Source organism: Cheilinus undulatus, linkage group 6 (genome assembly GCF_018320785.1).
Source record: "Cheilinus undulatus linkage group 6, ASM1832078v1, whole genome shotgun sequence".
Taxonomy (NCBI): Eukaryota; Metazoa; Chordata; class Actinopteri; order Labriformes; family Labridae; genus Cheilinus; species Cheilinus undulatus.
The window spans coordinates 25124367-25148611 of record NC_054870.1 but is presented as its reverse complement, the minus strand read 5'-3'; the positions used below and the strand labels follow the sequence as shown (position 1 = coordinate 25148611).

At 37.1% G+C, this 24245-nt stretch overlaps 1 long non-coding RNA gene across 2 annotated transcripts; it reads left to right on the top strand.

The window, feature by feature from the left end:
- The first annotated feature begins 8 nt into the window (after positions 1-8).
- Positions 9-22494, top strand: LOC121511546. 2 transcript variants are annotated; one of them, XR_005992054.1, is made up of 5 exons: positions 9-67; positions 3054-3135; positions 12271-12371; positions 13112-13202; positions 22185-22494. It is a non-coding gene; the product is annotated as an uncharacterized LOC121511546 (long non-coding RNA). The 2 variants fall into 2 exon arrangements; XR_005992053.1 differs by lacking the exon at positions 22185-22494 and having other exon boundaries at positions 13112-13308.
- Positions 22495-24245: the final 1751 nt, after the last annotated feature.

Below are 24245 nucleotides of genomic sequence, written 5' to 3'. Positions count from 1 at the left end.
CCAGCAGGATTTTTCGCAGTTCATACAAACGCTCAATCCAGAGTAACCCCCTCTTGAGCCGTTAAAGGTATGTTTAAAAAATAGTGTCGTTATCCACACCTCGAACAAACGTGTGACGTTATAGATAAAATTTGACATCTAGGACAGAGAATAAACTAGTTAAAACAAAATTCAGATAATTAGTTAACAATGTGCTGAAATATTAGCAATGGTGAACATTAGCCAGCAAGGTAGACTAAACAGGCACATGTTTTACCTCAGGGTACATTTCAGAAGTATCTTCAGATATATATTGGATTTCTGTGCTATATCACACCAGTATTAGGCTACTGACAATGCAAAGTGGAATGCCTTACCCGAGCCTTTTCATTTACGACTGTCAGTCATTCAATTTAGCCCGTGTGACTAGCATCATTTTAAGTAGTTCTCCACAGTCGATATCATGTTTCATGTTGCCCTGCAATTGAGCATGCGTCATATCTTGTATGTCTCGTTTTTAATGGAGCCTTGGTTATGCTGTTTGTGGTCTGCTTATCACCCAATTATTTAATTACACTTTTGAATACCATTCACTATGGCACTTAAACGCATGTGTGTGTATCTGGTTTCAGTGTACATCAGGGGTGTCAAACTCAGTCACAGCAGGGGCCAGATTCTGGACTTAGGTCTGACCTGAGGGCCAAACAGGGTCAACAGAACTTTAAACTCATTTTCATCAGTGATAAAATATGAAAAAAAAAAACAGCACTGATGATAAATCATTTGGAAATTCAAAAAAGTAAAAATAATAAGTTTAAAGGCTCAAATCTGAGTTAAAAAATTCCAATTTATTATTTATTTATTTATTTATTACCAAATTCAAAAACCATGAGTTTGAAAGTCAATTATGTCTTAAAGTTTTAAATTGTCAGTCTGATAGTTCAAAATATGGGATTAAAAATCCAAAATTAGGAGTTGAAAATGTCAAAATATGAGCTGGAATTCAAAATGAGGACTTAAAAAGTTGAAAATATGATTTAAATTCAAAATTGGGAGTGTAAAAGGTCAACATATGATATAAAAAGTAAAAAATATTAATTTAAGATTTCAAAATGTGAGAAAAATATTGAAATCATGTGTTTAAAATTCAAAATATGGGATTAAAAAGCCAAAGTAAGGAGTTGAAAAGTCAAAATATGACTTAAAATTTAAAATTGGGATTCTAAAAGATAAAAATGTGTCATATAAAGTCCAAGTTATGAGTTGAAAAGGTCAAAGCATGAAATGTAGGGTCAAAATCATAAATTTGAGGCGTAATCTTGAGATGCAAAATTGAAAATATGAAATAAAACAGAAAAATATTTTCTTTTCCCTCACATTCTTGACTTTTTATCTAATTTTTACTTTTTCAGATTTTTATGGATTAACAAGGATATTTTAAATAATCAAATAATCAAGTTGAAGTTTACATTATTATACTGGAGAAAATCTGCAAACCTCATACTGGTGGGCCAGTTAAAATACAAATATGATCTCGCGGGCCGGATATAATCGTTCCATGGCCTTGAGTTTGACACCTGTGGTGTACATGGTGGCCTGGAATGTGTTACAAAATTACACATTTTGAAACACTTACAAATCTTGGAATAAATTAACATTAACTAAAAATTTTTTACATTTCATACAACAAATTTACATGAGCAAAACACTTTAACAAATGACAGAAAATATGTAAATCTTTTCAAAACAAATTCATAAAACTACAAAATAACCAGGTCTGAAACACTTTTTCAAACGTGGGAAGGTTTAACAAAGTCCCATACAAAATTACATAGTCTGAGACACTTCAAATCTTTAAAGAAATTTACAAAACGTCCGATACAAAATCACAGTCTGAAACACTTTAAACAAATCTTTGAAGAAATATAAAAAGTCTGGTTTAAATGCACAAAGTCTGATACAAAATGAAAATTCTAATACACTTTTACAAAACTTGAGACAAATTGATAAAGTTTGATATAAATTTACAGACTTTGAAACACTTTAACAACACTTTGGAGAGATTTACAAAGTCTGACATAAAATTACAAAGTCTGATACAAAATTACAAAATTTGAAACACCTATAAAACTTGAAACACATTTATTTCTGTAAAATCTAAAAGAAAAAATCTTGAATGTAGTTTTCAAATGTTTCATTAGTTTCCTGAAATTTAAAAATGTCAATGCTAATGGTGTTTTAGTATTGTAAAGTTATTTTGTATTGGACTTTGGAAATTAGCTTTGTAAAATGTAAATGTAATTTCTTAATTTGTTCAATTGTTTTGCTAAAGTAAATTTCTTTTATAGATTGTGGAAATGTTCTGGTTGTTTTTAATGTAAATTTGTTTTAAGCTTTGTAAAAACTTTGCACACTTTGTATTTTTGTTTTGCACTTCCAGGCCACCGTAGCCAACAGTTATTTTTCTTACAATAAAACCTACTTTAATGAGTCAATCCGATATTCTTTCTGCTATTGACAATGTTTTATGTAATGAATTTTTGTGAATACTTTTAATATAGACAGCAAACCAGGACAAAACCTCCAAATAATGTCATTCTGAAAGGAAAATCTGGCAAGAAACAGGCATCATCTGCTCCTCAGCTGCTGTCATAAGATTTTAATTTAGTTTAGTTTAAATTCAGTTTCCATCATGTCATTGTCATCTTTGTTTTTCAAATGTGCACATTACTGGCAAACAGTATTAGCAACACTGGCAAATCAAAAACAGTCACATTCAGTATTTTCTGTTTTAAGATTCCCTTGAGACATCACCAGAGTGTGTTTTGAATAATAATTTGTTTGCATTAAAGGGAAGCAATGACTTGCCTGTTTACTCATCAATAAAAGTCCATAATGTAGATGGCAGTCAAAACTGAAAATCCGAGGCACTCTGATGTAATAAAAATAATTTCTTTCTTTTTTTTTTGTTTGTTTGTTTGTTTTTTTTGTTTGTTTGTTTTTTTTACAAAATCACAAAGTCTTTCTCAAACATTGCAAAATGTGTGAACCTACATACACTTTTATCATTTCAGAAGCTGAAAAACTGGACACAAGATGCTTCCTTCTTCGCTTCAATATGCACACATGGAGGCTTTATGTTTCCACATCACTGAGGTAAGTTGTGCTGCCATAATTTGTTTCCTAACTAGCTTCAGAATATCAGTGAAATTGTTTTTAGAAATTGATGTCTTTGAATTAAAGTACAGAAGTAAGGTGAGCACAGCTACAGAGACTTTTTCCCACTTAATAGGCCTTAAAATTGACTGATGTGTTTGTCTGCAAAACACATTTGTGTAATATTTTATCCACATTTGACTTGTCTGGGCTCTTCACCTTTCTTCCAGCTTTTCTTCATTCAGTCAACTTTTCAGTGCCTGTCTCTGTAATACTACCAAAAGTGGTGTTTGCCTTTAATATTAATTTTTTAGCAGTTTAGTTTCAATTCTGAAAGTTTTTAACACAGCCAAATAAAGTACCTATAAGAAAGACACCCTTAATTGGAAATCTTCAAACCTGTAGGTCATGACTATCAGTGGTATCTGTGAAATGTCAGTCTTCACTCCAGGTCACCAAGGCCTTTTTGAGCTAATGTGTCTGATGGGTCACCATCTCACCTTTTGTTTTGCTGCAACAGTGGGTGACAGACAGTTAAACTATCACAAAAACTCTTTTTATTAAAATGTATTTGTTGAATATGTCATACTCATTCGACTAGTCTGAGCTTCATCCTTCTTGCAGCTTTTCTTCATTCAGTCAAAGTTTCAGTGCCTCCCTCTGTAGTACTACCAAAATTGTTGTTTGCCATCATAATTTATTTTTAGCAGTCGTGTTTTAAGTATTTAAGCGCTTAACACAACATGGTTGAAGACTGATATAAACATGCATGAACTGAATTAAACTTGACTCCATTTAACTCCCATATTAGTCATCAGTCACGATTAAAATTCAGGTGCATTCAGATCATGGAATTCACTTGTGATATAAGTGGAATTTTTGCTATTTGAACAATCAAAGATTTGGCTCTTTGCATGTTTGTCTTCAGATAAATGAGTTGAAAAATTATGATAGTGACATGTGAGCTGATGATTCCAGAAAAGCTCTAACAGTGTTGAAACTGGTCCATGTTTCCAACGTCATCAGCCTCTTTTTTTGTGAAACATGAGAAAAGGAGGAACGGCACAAGACAAAGTTTCTGTGTTCTTTTTATAGTTTATTCAGGATTTCCAATGAAAATTTGCTACAACTTCTTTGATCAAAACTGAAAAAAGGCTGTCTGAGTACAGAACATTAAAAGCCTCTTGTTCCCCAACAAAACCAAACTTTATAAAAGAGATTATTAAAGCAATTGAAATTAATTTATTTGTTTATTGTTTTTGCTCTGTGCAGTAAGGGTATTGATTTGCAGAATTACAAAATCAAAACATAAAGAATGTAGATGCATTTTAAAGTAATCAGACCCTTCTTCTTCCCCCAAGAATAAGCATGTGATGGTATATTAAACTCAAATCTGTGCATAAAGATCACTGTAAGATATTACGAAAATGCCATTCCTAGCTTTTCACAATAAAAGAATATAAACAACATAAAAAGTGGGGACTTATTCTGAAATGTGATCAAAAAAAGAAATTTAAAAATCATTGAAATAACTGAGCCTTGAATATAAGGGCGAGTTTACGGGTTGGCACTGTTTATAGTCACTTCTTGCAATCATTTTTGACTGAAAACAGGCAAATCAAGAGCTGAAATGCACCTTTAGAGTTTTGTAAAAGCTGGGACCAGCAGACCTATTTTAGCTTCAGGTTGAAGTTTTATGTCTGGATTACTTCAACACATACATTTGGTTATTGTGCACATGTAAAATGACAGATAGTTCAACCTTTCAGCCATGATGGCGAGTAATTAAAAGTAGCATAGCAGAGTGGTAAATGCAGTGACAGCTTGGACTGAGTCCTGGCCTCCTGGATGTTTCGCTCTGACACTTAAAAAGCAGAGCCAGGCCAACCTTACTGACCAAACAGCATCTCCTACTCCTAAGGTCAGAGCAATGCCAGCTTTATCAAAGTACAACACAGCAGTCAGGTAAACATGCTCCAAGTTGTTGCCTGCAAATACAGCAATATACAGTGAGTTTTTTTCTGCTTTCAGAGTGCTCCTCTTAGCAGCCCAGCACTGCAGCAATTTGCATCTCCATTAGAGCTAGGGAACCATTTTTCCTTGGAGCCCCCCCCTACACATACCTAAGAAAAGCGGCGCCCCCCTAGGACCCAAGAAAGAAGAAAAAGTGACACACTGCTGCCAAAAATCAACATAGATTTTAATTTTTTTCACTGATAACCCCCCCCCCCCAAAAAAAGCCTATACATGCTTATCAAAAGACATTTGTCCACACTACTTAATAACTGCTTTATCATGGTTTTAGTCAATATATGCAAATAAAATTTTAGTAGCCTCAGAGCAGACAAAGCCTTACTTACTTACTTACCCCCCCCCCCCCAATTACTATATCAATGAATTACATGAGGATAGTACTATTTTAAGACCAGCCGGCTGAGGTCCAGAAAAGCTGTCACTTCTTTAGTTTTTGATACTTAAGTAGACTGTTTGAATTTAAATGACTTTAATCCAGATTTTGTCTAATCATTGCATGCTAAAAAACGTTAATTGTCCACTGAGATATTAATGACATTAATGTTTTTTAAATACAGAAAAATATTCTAAACTGAAAGACTGAGGATTCCTTCTCACATTTCTTGCATTGTGCAGAGTAATTTCCAGACTAAAGCACTAGATGGTGCTTGTATACCTCCTTGGTGTTGTGTGCGTGATGTGTGTGTGTATGTCCATGTTTTTGGATGTGTGTTTAAATGTGCAGACTGATTCTGTAGCCTTAATAGTAGAGAGCAAACACACACAGTCACACAAACACACACACACATTCTGCTGTGAATTACAAGGCTTGATTATACTTGATTCTGCTCTGATTGTTTTCATTTGGAAGCACTTTATCAATGTGGAGATTTTGGGAAGCCAATCAGATGTCTTTCTTTGATTGAATGCCAGAAACTGTTAAGAACAGACGACATGTAGTCAGAGCCTCTACTTTTCTGGTTAAAGCATAATTCTTGTTTCATCAAAACATCAGCAGATATTCAGCTGCTGCCAGTATTTTAAGCATGGTGGAGCAGGTCAGCTTTGTCCATTTCTGGGCAAACTCTTGCTTATTTAGAGTCGCAGCAGGGGAAATTTAAGAGCCCTCGATCATTCAGACTGATGTTAAGTGCAGTGTTTTGTAGTCATCATTATAGAGGAAACAACTTGGAGCAAAAAGCAAAATACAGAAAAATACTAGAGAAAAATACCCATCACATTACCACAGTTTAATTCTAATTCATCTCTAGCCTATCCTCTGTTATTGGTGCTTATTCTTAAAAACAAAAAAAACATTTAGCTATCATTTATTGCTGCCTTTATCTAACCAATCAAAAAAATGACATTAAAAATCTAGTTCTTAAGAGTGCCCTTGCAATAAAAGGTAGCATTTCTGGCAAAAAGATATATAATACAAGATTGAAGAAAATGAAACGTTAAAAGCCACAATATAACATATAAAAACAGTGAATATTTGTCAAGATTACTGGTCTGATGTGCTATTTTGTGTATTTTGATTAGTGAGATATCTATCAGTGTTTTATTTTATTATCATTATTAATTTTTTGTCAGTTTGCAACTGGATATTTTTGTAAATCTAGGGGGTAAACCCAAAAAACAAGCTATTTCCTAAGTTAAATCCAGAATATACAAGCAAAACCAATTCATATCTCCACATTTGTTGCCAAGTAGCCTAATCAATCCTATAAAATAAAAAAAAATTCTCTTTTCAAAAATGTTTTAGGATTTTTGAGATATATTTGTGTGTGAAACTGTATGCTTTCTGCCTAAGCAGGAAATAAACTCAATGTATTAAGCACACAACACAGTATTATTTCATAGAAATCTATTACACTCACCCCTGTCTGTTCCTTGATAAGCATGTCTGCTATGATGCACATTTAAGCCTATAGGCCATTGTAATGTTAGTGGCGTAGCTGTTGTCAATGTAAAACAGGTTAACTGGAACTGCCAGTTTGGATGTAACAGCGATTTAATCAACAGTTAGCTACGTTTCATGCCTCCCTTTAATGCATTCAGCTAATCTTGAGGGTATCCCCATTGCTCTGTCAAGCGAGCTGTGTCATATCACGCTGCCACGCAAATCCATGCCTGGGGGGCGCCGTCTCCTGCCCATCTAAAAGTCACCGTAACACCCTCTGTCACACTGAATGTTAGCATTTCTCTGAAGTGATAGTTAGACCACAGAATAAAGGGCATGGATGTGTCACTTTCAATTTGAATATGAGGCATCAGCCCTCTGCTGCCTTGTGTTTTTACCCACTCCATCTTTCCTCCTCCTACACAAGCCTTTCTGAGCCATGTCATGGCAGTAAAAAAATAGCTAAAGGCTGCACAGGGAGGAGAGAGGAAGAACAGTTTAGCTCGTATTCTCTGAGCTAGCTTCCCAGAAGCCTGTCTCTTCAACTAAGTACCTACCGCCTTCTTCTATTTATTGGTTACGCCTGGGTTGTTTAGAAGCAATTAAAGCACTAATTGTGGAGATTCCTGAGTATTGGGTATTATAGTAAAAAGTAAAAAGCTAATGGCTAATTGCCCAAGCAGCTGCTAGTGTTTATGAAGGAGGAGCGAACATGCCAGGGGATCTACCAGGCGTAGACAGCAATGAGGACAAGGAGGTTGTCTGTGTGTAAAGTAGGGGGGTTGGGTTTCATCATTGCTGTGGATCTCAGGGATGGTTCTCATTGGGTGGATGCCAGGTGAGCAAGCTAAGCCAGAGAATCTGATACTAAACTCGGAGTATCGTCTGCATAAATAATGATCACCTCTCATGGCCTCTGGTGCTGCTTCTCTGAGGAGTCCATGTTTTCTTCCATGTTTATAAGTGACGTATATCCCAATGTTTATACCACCCTCTCGTCACCCTCACACCCATTCTGCCAGACCCCCCTTTGGGCTAGCAGTGCCTCGCGGATGACAGTTAGCATGTGGCAGAGCTCTCTGAAGTGGAAGGGATCCAGGATGCTTACGTTTCTGTGCCAGCTTCAACCAAGCTGGGATTTCACCCATTTCACAGTGTCTGCCAATGACTGGGACTGTGAATGAAAGCATTTGAAACAATGCCTGCTTCTGCGCTGTCACATCAGTGAGTTTCAGCAGCGCTCGGATGCATCCTAAGGTGGTTTTGGCGTCCATCTGAAACAATCCCAGCACTCCTTTTTGGTCACATGGGGTGAAAAGGAAGTGCTAAAGGGCAACTAACTGCACTCTGGACCAGCAGAGGATGGCTGAGATGAAGAAGAGGAAGAAGATGAGAGGAGAACATCAAAGCAGGACACTTGTGGACACATTTTGATTTGGCTTTGTGTTCCTTTATTTTATGGGCCAACATGATGGGTTTAATTCCAAGACTCTGAACAAGTCAAACATTTCCTCAACACGTGTGTTGTGTAGATCGGGACTGTCAGGAACAGGGATCACAGTAAATGATTTTAAGATCAGAGCAGAGATGCACAGATTTATATGCCTATACTGATGTTAAAAAAAACAGTTTAGCCTATGGTGGATATGGTCGTTGTTTTTTTTCCCCAACATTTTCTCTTCTCTTTGACCACAAAAACAGATCAGTTTGTTCAACAAGTCACATCTTCAACCAATAGGAAATCACTTCTCTGCTCTCAGCTGTTAATGCCAGCATTGAATTGATACAACATAACAGACAAACATCTGCTACTGGCATCAGTCCACATCCACTTTTGATGTTAGTGTGTTCATCAGAAGGGTCGATTTTTGCCAATAACGATGTTAAATTAATTAATCTGTGCATCCCCAGATCAGAACAAAGAGGATAAGGAAGCAAAGGCTTAATTTTTTACAGTAGAACAGCCTTGACACTGTCAACACACAATACAATATATGGTGTGATACAACACATAACACAATGTTGAGGTTATGACACAACTTCATCAAAATTTGTCAAGTTTTACAGACATTAGATTGAATCAATCTCTGAGTAAATATTACTTAATTGAAATTCATTTCTTTATTTTACTCTTTTTCTAGGTTGTATAGTCAATAATAAATCAGTGCATATTTAATAATCATAAAAAGTGACACTTATAATTACTAATGCATTAGCTGAATGAAGCTGACCAAGAGAATCATACGCAGATCACATCCTCTATTAGTTATGAAGAGTTTTAAAATGTACACCTTTGTTAAATCTATTTCATTTGTCCATACTTGAATTAATTGTTAATTGTATTGCGAGTTAATGTTACTACCAGTGTTGGGGTAGTGAGTCGATAGAAGTCATGCTCTATGCATTGCTAGTTTCTTTATTAAAAGTAACACATAACGTTATTGAATTACTTAGTGTTTAAAGTAACTGATTACAAGTTGCATTACTTTTGTAGTACCCTGTAACATCATGTGAGATACGCTACTTTACGTCCAATTCAACTATAAACCTGAACCTCACCTGTGCCCACATCAGTGCAGATTCTTCATCTAATATCATAGACAACAAGTATGCAAGATCTCTTTAATATACAAAGGCAATTGCAAGTCTATTTTTGCTGCTTTTGTTGATACCTTGTTAAAAACCAAGCATTGGCTGCTTGGTTGGTGTCAGTGTCACACCACAGTGAGGGAACTCTAGGTGGGGTCAAGAAGTGATTTCTGCATAGAGAAACACTTTCAAAATAAAATGTTTTGTGCTGTTTATGATTGTATAGTACCCACCATTCAAAGTGCAAAAATACGATAGTTCATAAGCTACTTTGTGTCCTGAAAAGTTGAGTCATATTCAGGCAAAATCTTGTAAGCTCACGGCAGAGAAACAGCAGAAGACACGGATTAAAAGCCTCTGTCCAAGGCGTGGACAAGTTGTGTCACACCCTGCTCATATATGCACTGTAAAAAATTACAACTTGATTTATATTGATCCAATAAATTATGAATTATTAGGTGCACTTTTGACAGTTTAAATAGTTGATACAACACATTACACTGGGTTTCTTAAATGATGCAAGATATATACCAAGTGAACATCAAGATTTAACTTTAGCCAGCGTTTTCTGGAATAAATAGCTGACTCACCTACTTTAGTTGAGCAAACTGTAATTTATATTTTTACAGGAAAATGTTCTGCCAACCTGAGATTTTTTTGGGGGGAAATGAGCATGTTATGTCAACTAAGTGGCCACATAAAGTATTAAGTTGGGGGCCTCAACTCAATAAAACTGTAAAACTTGTTACGTAACTATTTAATTTTGGGACTTCATTTTCGTTTCCACAATGGGGTACAGTTTGGTTCAGTCCAGTTTGGTTCAGTCCAGTTTGGTTCAGTGCAGTTTGTCATGGTTAGTTCATTAAACTCTGATCATGCCCATGTTTAATGATCTGCTCGTTTTGACAGTCTCTTTTAAGAGATGTGGATCGTGTGGCTCAGCTCAGTAGAGCTGGTTGTTTGGCTTCTAAACGGCTTTTTTGTTTTATTTTTAAATATATATTTTTGGGGCCTCTTATGCCTTTTTTCATAGAGGAGTACAGTAGACAGAAACAGGTATGAAAGAGTAGGGGTGAGACGCGGGAAAGGAGCCACTGGCTAGACTTGAACCCATGCAGCCCACGTACATGAGACGTGCCTTAACCACTGTGACATCTGCGCCCCACCAGTTTGGCTTTTCAAATGTGGATTAAATAACGCCAGAAATGGAGGAAAGAAAACTGCTTTTCAAAGAGGAGCTAGCCTTCATGGTTTACATTAAAGAGCAGTTTCATCATGAAAGGTGCATGATTACATTATCTGCTTAGCCCACACGGCTCATTCAGGTGATAGTATCTTGCTTTTTCCATTAAAAGTATATTAATGACAAAAACAGGATTTTTCCATATGCTACAGGGCGCAGCTACCCTCATAGCTCACTACAAGACTCCTCAAGACTATTTTCTCCATTCATCTGACTGGACGATGCTAGATGCTAGGAGGTCTGGAGGAATCATTTGTGATATTGATGGCCTCCACGCCAGTTAAAGCAGTTAACCTGCGGTAAAAGTCACTTTTGTAAAGTGTTGTACTCAAAGTGTTTAGAGTTGTTGTGATAATTGCATATTACAGGTCCATTTAGACCTTTAACATACTATCTTTCCTCCATTCATTCCCAATGGCAGTTTTTCACTTCTTGCCCGACTGACTTTCACATGTCATAGGGATCGCATGATTGCAAACAACCTTTTAGTGTCCATGGATTATTAGCTAAAGCAATGCTACAGTTTTGTGTTAGCATGTTACTTCTGCAGGTGCTGGGATAATTTGCTGTTGATCCCATGACTGGAGAGTTGTTTATTACCTGGGCAAAGTTCACACTTTTCTGTGTGTTTTCATGCAACAAATTCAAATGAATGTGCACATCTCCAAGCCTCATAAGATGCCATTTTTCAACTGCTCTGCTATTTTTGTTTTCCTCCTCTATGGGCTCAAGCCAATGTCATGTTGGTAATGCCAGTCAAGTGATGCATGAGCATGCTTGAAAAAGAAGATGAAATTTGTTATTCTGTCCTCCTGTAAAGCAGATAGATGGAGACTTCAAAGTAAATCAAGATGTTTGGCATCAATGCACAGTTAAATACTGACGTTAGCACCCTTCACTTTGTGTCACATTTCCTTTAACACTAATTGGTATATTCAGTACCTTGAAGTCAGCTTGTCCTTCATGTTTGCTTTTTTATGCCTTATATGTTTTTTTTTCTGGGGAAACCTCAAACAAAACCGCAAAGGTGTCAAGAAAACTTTCTAAACTATTTGATTGACAGATGATCTCTGGAGAGCGACATGTAGAAGGCCCTGATTAGCTTAGCAACAAGGGTGGGGAATCTCAGAGTTAGGCAATACCTTTATTTAAACTATTTCATCTTTTTTATTAAGCTAACCTCCCAAACCCAATGTCTGTAATGAAATAACATAATTTTAGTATATCCAATTAACCTCTGTCTCGACCCCCTTAGGGCTTCACTTAACATAGATTCAACTTAAGTTGTCTCAACTGCAGCTCTGCTTTAGGTCTTACAGATTATAGATGCAAGAACTTTTCTGTCAACATTTCTGCCCTCTCTTATTCATATTCATTTTCTTCTCAGAATATATATCCCAGATGACATCACAACAAATAACAAAGACAACGTATAGGACGCCATTTTGGAGAATTTCAACGCCACAGCAGTCATAAAGGAAGGCTAAAGTAAGTGCACACAGAGGGGGTGGCGAGTGGCTGTGTTCAGCACACTGTGGCAGCAGCCTACTTTGACTGCTCATTTATTCTGTTTATAATAGCAAAGCTAATGATAAATGTCCCGCAGAGTGCACATGTGCTAAAATATTCATCAATTGGAGGCCCCCTAATTTGCGGAGGAGGAAAACCAATAAATTCAAATGTGAGCAGCAGTCATGTTATATTTATATGAATATGCAAGACCATGGGTGGGACAGTAGTAAGATTAATCTAGCATGTGTGCACTTTTAACCGGTTCTGATGTGCTTGGGTTAGATGGAGATGTAAGAGTAGAAGGTGAGAGGGTGAAACATAAAGTCGGGTGTGCTTTCATGAACGACTTTGATGGAAATTTAACCGCTATTGCTCTAATGATGTTTCTCTGTTTTTTCTGGATAACAAGGTCATATTTTAACATACATGATCCACTCTGATTAAAGAGGGGTACTGCTGTTTCCCTCCATTTGATTATCATATAACATAAAAACAGCCCCTATGTGTTTTTGGTTTGTTAAATTTGATATATCATTATCAAAGCTTTAAACCTTTTTGATCCAAAATCACACACAGATTTCTCTACTTCTTTTTTATTGCATGCAGATTTTTCTAATTTCCCTTAATTTTCTGCTTCATTCTTTGTCTTCCCCCTTCCACTGTTTACTCTTTCTGTTTTCCTCCCTGTGTGTTTTTTTCTCACTCTTTGTGCTCAGGTGTGCAGAGGCCTGGAAGAGGAGGAAGAGGAGTAGGGGATGTGGGGGGATCTCTCCAGTCGTACACCCCGCAGAGTCACTCTCTCCTGGGGTAAGGATGACAGGAAGTCAGCCAGATGGCACAGAGCAGGTCTGCAGCATGTGACCTCCTCTCTGGAGAGGCAGGCAGCAAAAGGAGGAGAGGAGGGAGAGGCAAAGATGAGGAGGACGAGGAGGAGGGCGGGGGTGAGTGAGCTTAAGCAAATGAGGTGAAAGAAAGATGTGAAGAATGGAGCCTAGTGAGCCTCTCATATATCAGTGTTAGAATTTGTTCCACTAGTAAGACCAGGAGCTCTAGGATTGTGATTTATGGTAATATATATTGTTTTAAGGCGCAGTCAATAACATTCTCATCTAAATATTTCTGCAGTGTCCTGCTTTATATCTGTGATTGATATAACACAGTGATTCAGAATATAGCTAGTTGTTGAAAACATTTAAATTGCCTGTTCTGAACGAGTGTTTGATTGTTTTTTCTGGAGAAAAAGAAGTGGCTGGTGGACAGCAGGTGATGAAAAGAAAAGATGATGGTTATAAGGCCAGTGAAACAATGTTTCTAAATGTTGACAACTCCAAAAGTCCAGTGATATGATCACATTTCACCTTTTAGCCTGATGTATTTTATTCCTGTGAGTTGTAGACGTCTGTCATCACCTAAACATCAATGAACAACGCTGTTACACAGGAGGACATTTCCCTTCATAACATGGACACAATTACTGTTATTTTAAGACAAAATTTCATAAACTACCCTGCTGCTCTCAATACTAAAAATGGCACCAAGCCAAATTAGATTAATCATGAATTAATTTATAAAATCTATAAAAGGGTAAAACATCCAAGGGAATGAATACTTTTTATAGGCATTATTGTCAGTGTCTGATCACTGCCACAGACAGGGAAGAAAAGTCATTAAAATGAATGAATGTTTCTTAGTGTTTGACATAAATTCAAAGTTTAGTGAAAAATTCCAGGAACAATTAGTTAAGGTGTTTCCAATATGTATGTCTAAAATATTCTTATGAAATCTCAGGTAGACTGCCACAAAATCTTTCTGAGTTGCTTGTACACATTCACCTCACAGTGAGAAACTACAGTATGCCTCCCTGTCAGAAGGGAGGAAGTCTCAGGAAGCAGGACATGACGCAGAGGAATACCACAGACATGGCGGATGAATAAACAGTGTCCAACGCTATAAGACAATTTTTACATCATTATCAGTGCTTAGTGTTTTTCATCATTTCCACTGTATGACAAAATAGCGGAAAAGAAAATGCTGACAAAGAGGAAACACAATGGCGCCGCTTCTTACTAGCATGAAGATCAAACTGGTCACAGGATTTAAATGTCATTACCCTTGCTTGCTTGTGAGGAATTTTCCTTAATATTTCCTGCTCCATTCTCACATCAGCTAACCGTCTTCATGCAGAAAGTCTATCAGAAGGCTGGAAGGGAAATTTCAGAGTAAAGTTTCCTACATTCACTCTGAAATTATCAAAGATTGTGTTTTTTCGTAAAGCACTGTTTGAGTTGAGACAAATAGTTGTTTACAGACAAAGGTTCAATCAGTGTCAAAGTTAAATTTGGATGATTAGAGATAACATAAACTTTAAACAATGAAGCAATCTGAGATTGACCATGCATGATCCAAATGGAGGCCTTTTTTAATTTTTTTTTTTTTTTTGGAGATTACAGTTTTACTCACAATTAATCTAAACATTTTTGTTGTACATCCCCCTTTTCTATCCCCTTGTTCCACCACTTTGCAATTTTTTGTTTCACTTTGCATTTTTGTTCTGTATTAAACTAAGGGTAAAGTACTTTTATTTTAAAAGAAAATAAGGAACTTTGGGTTGATCTAAGATAATGGCATGAAGTTAACCATGGAAAGAAATTAATTGTTATGGATGAAAACGGAAATTATAGAACAGTAAGAAGTGAAATGTTTGATACCACAAGGTGCAGATTACTTCTGACTTGTCCACTGAGCTGTCTGTAGCCGTTTTTACACAGAGTCCTCAATAAAGGCAGAAGGGAATGCCCGTCTCTGTTCTGCAACGAGCAATTCACACAGAAGTGTAACAGAGCCGTGCACGCCCGAGCTTACACACACACGCCCCGGCGTCCCGTAATCAGATGGCAACCGCTGCCCGAGCTGCTGCTTTCAATGAAACTTTCGTTTCAGAAGAATCAGGCTGTAGCTACGGGTGGGCTTTAGTTGTCGCCAGAGTAGCTGTAAGCTCAGATGTAGCTATAGTATAGCAGCAGTTTTATAAGAACTGGACCATATTTCTTTACTCAATAAAGAGCAAGGAACAGTATTAGAAGCTTTTCATGATGGAGAAGATGGTTTCTCTCTCCTCCCGACCTGCTCCAGCATGAGTTTCTGATAGTTGCCAACTGGGTTTATTGTCACTGTAAATCGGTATAATGGCTGCCGCCGGAGTAGTGATTAGCCTGGATGTAGTGCTAGTATAGCGGCAGTTTTATCAAAACTGGGTCACATTTCTTTATTGCAAGAAGAGCAGAGAACCACATTTAATACATTTCTTGGCAGAGAATAATTTTTTGCACTTCCCCCAACTGGCCCAGTATGAGTTTTATCCACCAATAAGCTCCACTGTTAACTATGTAAGTGTCTGTCTGCCAAGCTCAAATTATTACTAGAAATGTTTACTGCCTCTTTTTGTCTTGTAACTCTGATTGGCTCATAATGAATGTGACAGACAGAATGTTTGTTAGGTAACTTTACAATAATTTTTTGAGAAGTCCTGCCTCACTAAACGCTTTGTATTGGAGGTTTCCCAAATGAATAAGAATTATATACCATGCTATGTGACACAGTCTAAATGGTGTGTGAGGTTATTAAGGAGCTGTGTTGTACTTACTTTACATCAATGTGGCTGCAGATGCTAACTTCTCAAAGGGCCAATGAAGCATGTGATTAATGTGATTTTAAAAAGTAAATGCTGTAATTATTGACCTAAATTAATGGTGGTTAATGCATTAATGGTGACAGACCTGATATTTTTGCAACATCACCTTTGTGTGGAGTTTTCAGAAACTTTAAAAAGAATTGATACCTCAATTTATATTAGAACGACTCCTTCTACATGTCCAGTTTTCTAATTTCAATCTTATACAGAGACTGCACTGTAAAACTGCCGGTTTGGTGCCCAGAAAAAAAGACACAACTTAATTTCACCCAGCAGGAAGTCACATCACAAGTTAACAGCTACAATTTGTTATTGGCATCCTCAGAGTAAAGGAGAAAAATAAATTGACAGATTTCCCACCAATTATTATTATAAACATTCCCATGCACACACAGCTTTGCTCATCACATTGCACGAACTTCCATTTCATACACAACACCCCGTCTTCCCCCAAACCATCCCCGCCTCCCCCTCCCTCTGCTCCCCTCCTGCCTGGGGTTTGCCTTTGATCTAAATTTGGCCCCAGCAGAAGTCTTGTACACAGTCATTTTCATATGGAGGCTTTGAACACACTGATGGAGGGCCGTTGCTGCCGCGCTCACTTTTATCCTCTGAGCCCTTTTCCCTCAGAAACCGGCGAGCATATGGCGAACACCCTTCACCGGCGTTTCCTACAACAGGAACCGCCTACAACTAACATCTCCTATTCCCAGAGTTCTTCCATCACTCAGGGTTTTGAGATGTTGGAAATTAGTTACGCTGGTATAGAAATGACAGCGATGCTTACAAAGCATTATTTTTTAAAATGTGCTCTGGAGACTTTTCAAAAGTGGCATGTCAGAGAACCTGAATAATATACCCAAAGATAAATGTGGTAAACTGATATCTTGATTCACCCCACCTGCTCTGTTTTCTTCTATGTGGCCGTCATCCAAGTGAAGCTCAAGATAACACATACGTTTAAATACAATAAGTTGCAATATTGAATATCTATAATATCGAGGTGAAAACTGCGTGTATCCATCAGATTTTCATTTCTGCAACTGTGTTCTGGGACAAGAAGATCACCTTTCTGGCTCTGCTCTTTCACTCTGCTGAAACAGAAACCTGCCCATTGTTTGCTAACAGAGAGCCACAGTCTTTTAGTCTCCTCATGTCGAACCGAGGAGCCATCATCTGCTGCCAAAATGTCCGTCAAGAGACAACGACCAAAGCAGATCCACCGTATCGCAGGCTTTCTTTCGTGAAAGAGTGCCGACTGAATGAATACCTTTTGAAACCCACCGTTTCCCTGATGTTCGCAGAGTTCAGACAGAGTTGTTTCCCCTGTGTGAATGTTAGAGCAAAGAGGGCATAGATGTTACACTCACCCATCAATGAAAAGACTGAAGTAAAATTTCACAGCTATTCGTGATTTTAAATCCTTGTTTATGTTGAATTTATGGCAAGAAAAGTCAGTCCTTTTTCCAACTTATTATATGATTTTTATGTGATTCTTGGTTACAATTTTAGAGACTTAGTGGGTTTTTTTATGCCAAATTGAAAAAATATGACTAATTTTGCAATTCTCTAAAGTCAAAATAATGAAGCAATGAAATAATAAAGTTTAATTAAAAAATCAAACTCTAATTATAGCTATCTAGACAGTCATTTTATTTACTTTCTTTCTGGGAATAAGGATTTTAATCTTCCTATTGTTTCATGGTTTCTTTGTAAGGGCTGTTACACAGCATGTCTAAGAACAAAAATACATGTGTACTCCGGAAGGGATACAGCATTTATCTCATTACCATTTCTTAAATGTTTACAGCCATTGTCTTCCTTCACAGTACAAACACCATGCTGTAGATTTGAAAGTGCTGCTGGGGTTGTTTTCATGCTTTTATCTTAAGTGCATTCTTTCCAGATTGTTCAGCCCTAGAAACTGGTAATTACCATATATTATCTCCTCCACAAGCTCCACCACTAGGGTTGCCATGTTTGAGGTAATTATATCACTCCCAAGTTGTCTGTATAATCACTTAACAGAAGACGCAGCCACACGTTGGTGCGTGCTTTGCAACAGAGAAATGTTGGAGATCTTCTCTTGGCGATACATAACAGTAGGCTTGAGATTTTGTCAAATGGATCCCTTTCTCAGGCTGACATCATAAAAAAGTATTAGGCACAATTAACTTAACCCACAGTGTATAAAAAAGTATTTGGAGGAACAATAGAGAGAGAGAGGTCCGATTTTGGAGGGGAATTGTACTTACAGATGAGGATGAAATGATTACCCCCACTATGAAAATTTCTCTTTCCCAAGTACTGTTAAACAGAGAAAGACATTTTTTAACACAGCTTTTCCAATTATCCTAGTTTTATTTTAAATGCTTACATTTGTACACAGAAACAAAATTAGTTAACAAAAAACAAAACTACCAGGGTCAAAATAAATTTGTAAAATCAAGTTAAAACTAATGGGTTATCTTCTGAGTTACACACAGTATAAAAACTTCAGTAAGGGTTTGAGCTGTCCCTTGAGAAAGCATCATGCCAAAAACAAAGACATCAGTTTAGACTTGAGAAAAAAAAAATGTTGATGCTCACAAAGCAGGAAGAGGATATTCAAAGTTATCACAGCATTTTCAAGTGTCAAGAACTGGAGTGAGAAGTATAGTCAGGGAATTCAAAGAGACCCACACAGTCCAGAACAAGCCTGGCAGAGGTAGGAAGAGAAAGATTTTAAAGACGGGAAAGAAAACTAGTGATAGATGTGTCTAGACCCCAGAACAACTTTCAAGACACTAGTGAAGGACTTAGCCAAGTCAGGAATGGTATAAGAATGAAGTCATTAGAGCTCTGCACAGGAATTCATTGAAAGGTTTCAGAGCAAGAAAAACGAATAATTTTGACCCTGGTAGTTTTTAATTTTTTGTTTTTGTGTGCACAGGAAAATAATGTAAGCAATGCATCCATAGTAAAGTTAGGATTTGATGTGAAGTAATTACAAAAATCCAATTCATTATTGTACTCCCATTTGAGTATAATGTTAACTACAATATTCCCATTTATTTTTATGCTCTTATTTTTAATGTTGTTAATTGTAATATTGCCATTTTAAATATGTTTATTATGATATTCCCATTTTTAGTGGGATCTTTATTATAATTATCTATTTAAAGTAAGATGTTTAGTATGCTATTTAGTATGTGTGGTATGTTACTCCTGTTAAAGTGAACTGTTAAGAATGGTATTCCTATTAAGTATTCTTATTTTGAGACTCCCATTTAGTATGTTTTTTATGATAGTTTCATTTAAGTGAGATATTGGGTATGTTGTTCCCATTTTAAGTAATTTTAATATGATGTTTAGAATGATATTCATTTTTTTGTATGTATATTATGATACTCCAATTTTAGCAAGATGTTTGTTATGATATTCCAATTTTTATTTCCCTCCCATAGTAAAATTTTTCTAATGATAGTCAATGTTTTATTATGATCTTATGCGTTATATTCCTATTTAGTTTGTGTATTATGAGACTTCCATTTTAAGTATGATGATTTGTATTACAATCCTATATTTAGTATGTTTATTGTTATGTTCCTGTTTTAGTACGCTGTTCCAAAACTTCAATATATAGCCATTTTTAGAATTGTGATTAGTTCAATATGCTTTTTTGGTTTTAGTTTAGTTTGATAATCCAGTTTTAAGCAGGAAATTCAGCATGATTTTATAATTTTTGAGTAATTTTAAGGATTTTAATACTCTCTCATTTGTAGTATAATGTAAACACTTTGATATATACACTTTTTAATTATGTATAAGAATTCATTACATTCCCTTTTTCTGTATGATGTTAATACAATTAGTTTTTAATGAAACGTTTTAAAACAAAACTTTGACTTACACTGTAATCTTAGCCTTGCCTTGTGCCAGTTTGAGAGTTTTGGGACTATAAACACCACATATGTTGAGACATATCAGTCTCTTCTCCCGTAACACAAACACCATTATCATTCCAGCACTCATTTCAGCTGACTGTGATATTGTGCTGCGTTTCAGTGTTTGGTGTTGTCTGGTTCCTTTGCGCCAGCTGTTGGGTTATTTATAACTGTGGTTGCTGATCTAAATGAGCCAGTAATTAGGCAGCAATGCTATTGAGGAGACATCCGCTCCTACCCATCCATCCATCCCTCCCTCTCTTTCTTCTTCTCTCCATCACTCTCCTTCACTCTCTCCCTCTAGTCCCTGCCACACCGGGAGACAAGCGGCAGATAAAGGGGAGACTTGACTTCACTGAATAATTGAACAGGTTTTTACAAGCAAAACAGCTCGCTATCTGACCCTGTAAAGGCCAAACACCAAGACCTGTCACAGTTAAATAGACACACATGCATTAATACTCAACCATACAGTAGGTGGTATGACGGTACAGTCAGAGCTTAAAAAGACGGACAGTTTTTAATTGGCTTCAACCAGCTGAATGGCCTACTGTTAACATGCTGCTGAATAACAACACCAAGCTAGTGCTCTGGCTTCTACAGACACCAGAGGAGTTGTGTTTGTATGTTTTCTCTTAGCATATAACACAAAAGGCAGGAACATGCCTGTAAGCTGAGTGCCCCACTTCTCCCAGGTGAGCATGCCTTTATCTCATGCTAATTTCCAACTTTCAAAGCTTGTAAACTTTACCTAATTATACACAAGTTGACGGACTCCCCTGCCCAGATTTTTGGCAGGTTGTGCTGTTAATTTATGAAAAACAAATCTGAAATATGCAGATGTCTTTTGTTTGAAGCAGCTGTTTGGTCCTGTTGCCAGGTTTCAATCAGGCGGTCTCTGGGGACGCCTGCATGTGCGATCTGTGGCCAAGGCCCCCCGTTTGATGTCTGACAGGGACGGAGGGACAAGGCTGAAGCATGGGCACTCACCCACAGCCAATTTGCAATTACTGTGCATGATGTGCCTGCGTGTATGTGACATAATATTACAGATATCTTACAGTGATTTATAAAAGTAGAAAGGAGAAATGAACTACACGGATGTTCTTTCTTGGAGCAGTTTTCTTTCTGCTAAAAAGCTACATTTTTAATGTAGGTCTCAGTTAAATCAGTTTTTTTAGTTGTCTTCTTCAAACTGCAACCATAAAGGCAGCACATCTTTCCTCCTCTGACCTTTTTAACAGTCTGCTTCTCCATGTCGACTCTCTTGGCCCACACCCTCAGAGGATGCACTAAAAAAATTAACAACAGATTAATTCCTTCCACAAAATACTATAAAGTGAATTCTGCTATGAACTGTTGAATGAACTTTGATGCACTTTATCATTTGAATTAATGGATGTGTCTCAAGGCTGAAGAAACACAGAGACCAAGTTTTAACCACCGGGATGCCAAGGCACATTTGCATCGACCATGTTCTGACAAACGCTGTCAGCCGTAGTCATTGCTAATTTATGGCGCTCATTAAGTGACGGGGAATGCACAAAAAAATCGCTGCAATTATCATTTATCTTGATATATTATTTACCAGGGATCATTTTCCTGCTTGGTTGGGGACTGTAGTGAGCGAGAGAAGGAGGGGAGGAGGGATGGGAGGGAGGACCACAGGGGTTTGAAGACAGCTGGCATGAGAGAGGCAGAGGCAGAGAGAAAAGGAGAAGGAAGACAAGAAAGAGACAATGTGATGGGCAGGTTTGTAAAGATGAAAGGTGAAATGAAAGGGTGCATCACTAGTGATTTTGTTAAATATCAGCATAATTCAGAAAGTTTGTCTCCTGTAGAGATGATGGAGGTTAGTTAGAAATCTGCTTCTTAAACAGCTCTCAATCCTGCACAGTGTAGACTTGTCATGTGAAGGTGCAGTTTGTCCAATTTTCACTTTGAAATACCTAAATCACTTAAGAACTGAGTACTTATAGAGAAATTGCTTATTTTTATAGTTGTTACTGTCGACGACGAAGCTGCCCTGACAGACACGATGTGTTTATTGTCGTTGAAACTCTGAATGTTACATCAAAGACTGCTATCGTAGAAACTGGTGTTTTGTCACTGTATCTCATTCATGTTTGGTACTGATACTCATGATGGACCATGATTATTCTCTGTCATCAGCTAAATGTTCTTTTACCAAGTGCCCCGGCGAGAGGAAGAGGAACTCTGTCCTTCCACCTCCCACCTTGAACCTAACTGCCGTAACAGGAGTAGAGACAGGATGTGATGCTCAGCTCTGCCTACCTCCACTGCTTGCTTCTTGAACTGACGAGTCTTTCCAACAAAACTAATCTCCATAAAGTGTACGTACTTAACAGTTAACCAACATTTTCCTTTCATGGAAGAATTTCTTATGATGAAGAAGAAAAGTTATAAAAGCGGCCTTTCTGGTTAAGGCTGTGAATGATAGCAGAATGCTCAAATTGTTAACCAGAGGACATCTTTTAACAGCTTTTCTCCCTCGTTAAGTGAAATTCTTCTATCAACTCTCTGAGCAGTAAACTATTTTTTTAAGTTATTGTCTTGAAGAGTTTGTCAAACATCAACCCTGTGGTGCAGTCAGGCTGTAAACATCCTTTTTTTCAGGACAACTGAGGCTTCAAGAATATGTGCAGTAGATAGATAGATAGATAGATAGATAGATAGATAGATAGATAGATAGATAGATAGATAGATAGATAGATACACACATAACAAGGACAATAAGAACAATGAGATCTAAAGACAGAAAAGCACAAAAATAGCTCTGTGGTTCAGAATGTGCAGAAGAATATTAGGTAGAAAAAATATTAGGTAGAAAAAATATTAGATAGAAAAATGCTACAAAGAAAAAGATATATACATATGTACAAGGACAGTGTGTAATCTTTTCGGGCCAATAAAATAAATAATAACATCAGAAGCAGGATACCTTGAGGTGAATGTGTGAGTTACAGAATCTGTCTTGAATAAATATATTTACATATGGACACAGTATGAGTAGAGTATTGCAATAAATAAATAATAAATAAACGTGAGATCTGGAATATACATGTTAATACATGAAGAGAAAAGGTTGCTACTGGAAGCTTATGATGCTCTGACTGATCATTAAGATATTCACAGCTCTAAATGTCTCTGGGAATAACTGGTTCTTAATATCTGAAAACTGCTATAATTATATTTGAAAATATATATTTTTTTCATGGTACTCTCTTAGTGTCCGACTTCTTTTTTAACACTTTTAACACTCAGGGTATTTTCAGAGTATAGAAAGCTAAAGGCCACATGACCTCTTTTACAGTCTAACGTACAATTGAAGAAGAGATTTTTGTATGTTTTTTATTTTTAAACAGGTACAATAACACTGGTTTGGTTTACATGTTTCCAGTGTGTAGATCAACTGTCTGTTTTTTGTTGGATAGCAATCCCTAGGCAGTAAATGTTTGAAAAAAAGTCCTCATAGAGTCTGCTCCATTGTATGTAGCATGTAATATTTCTGTATCTTGTCATAGGAAAATGTAAGAAAGGACTATTTTGAGGCTGATTAAAGAAGAACTTTTTAATGGCAAAAGTTTTATGAGAACACACACTGCAGCAAATAATCTCTGCCATTTGTCTCTGATGCCCTGATGTGTTTTTCTTTTGGGCTCCTCATTACACCAGAGCTGGCTGTTAGTCATAACAGTGTCACTATGATGGCACTGTAATTAACATTATGAAGATTTTGCATCCCCGCCTTGTTGTCTTTCCACCCTTTGCATTGCTCATTCCCCCTCTTTCTGCATTTGTTTCTGTGCCACTATACACTCTCCACTGTTTCTGAGTCTCCTTTCTATTTCTCCCTTTTTCCAAAGGCTTGCGTCTCTTTTCCCTTCTTTCCGTTGTTCTCTCTTTCTTTCCTCCCCTTTCTCTCTCTTTGCCCCCCCCCCCTTTGTGGCATGGTGACAGATGCCTAATTGAATGATGAATGTCCCTTTATTATGCTCTAATTGAACCGCTGGCTCTTTGATTGGACGCTGCTTGTGGTGTTTGGCTCTTCTGATTGGTCGTTCAGGCTGTACCGTGAGTTCTGGGGTGGGGTGCTGGTTGGCTGGTTTGGTGGGTGCGAGTGTCGGCTGGCAGGAGTGGCAGCTCCACTCTCCATCTGTCTCTGAGCAACCTTCCCCCCATCAGCCCAGCCTTTCTTCTCACCTCTCACAC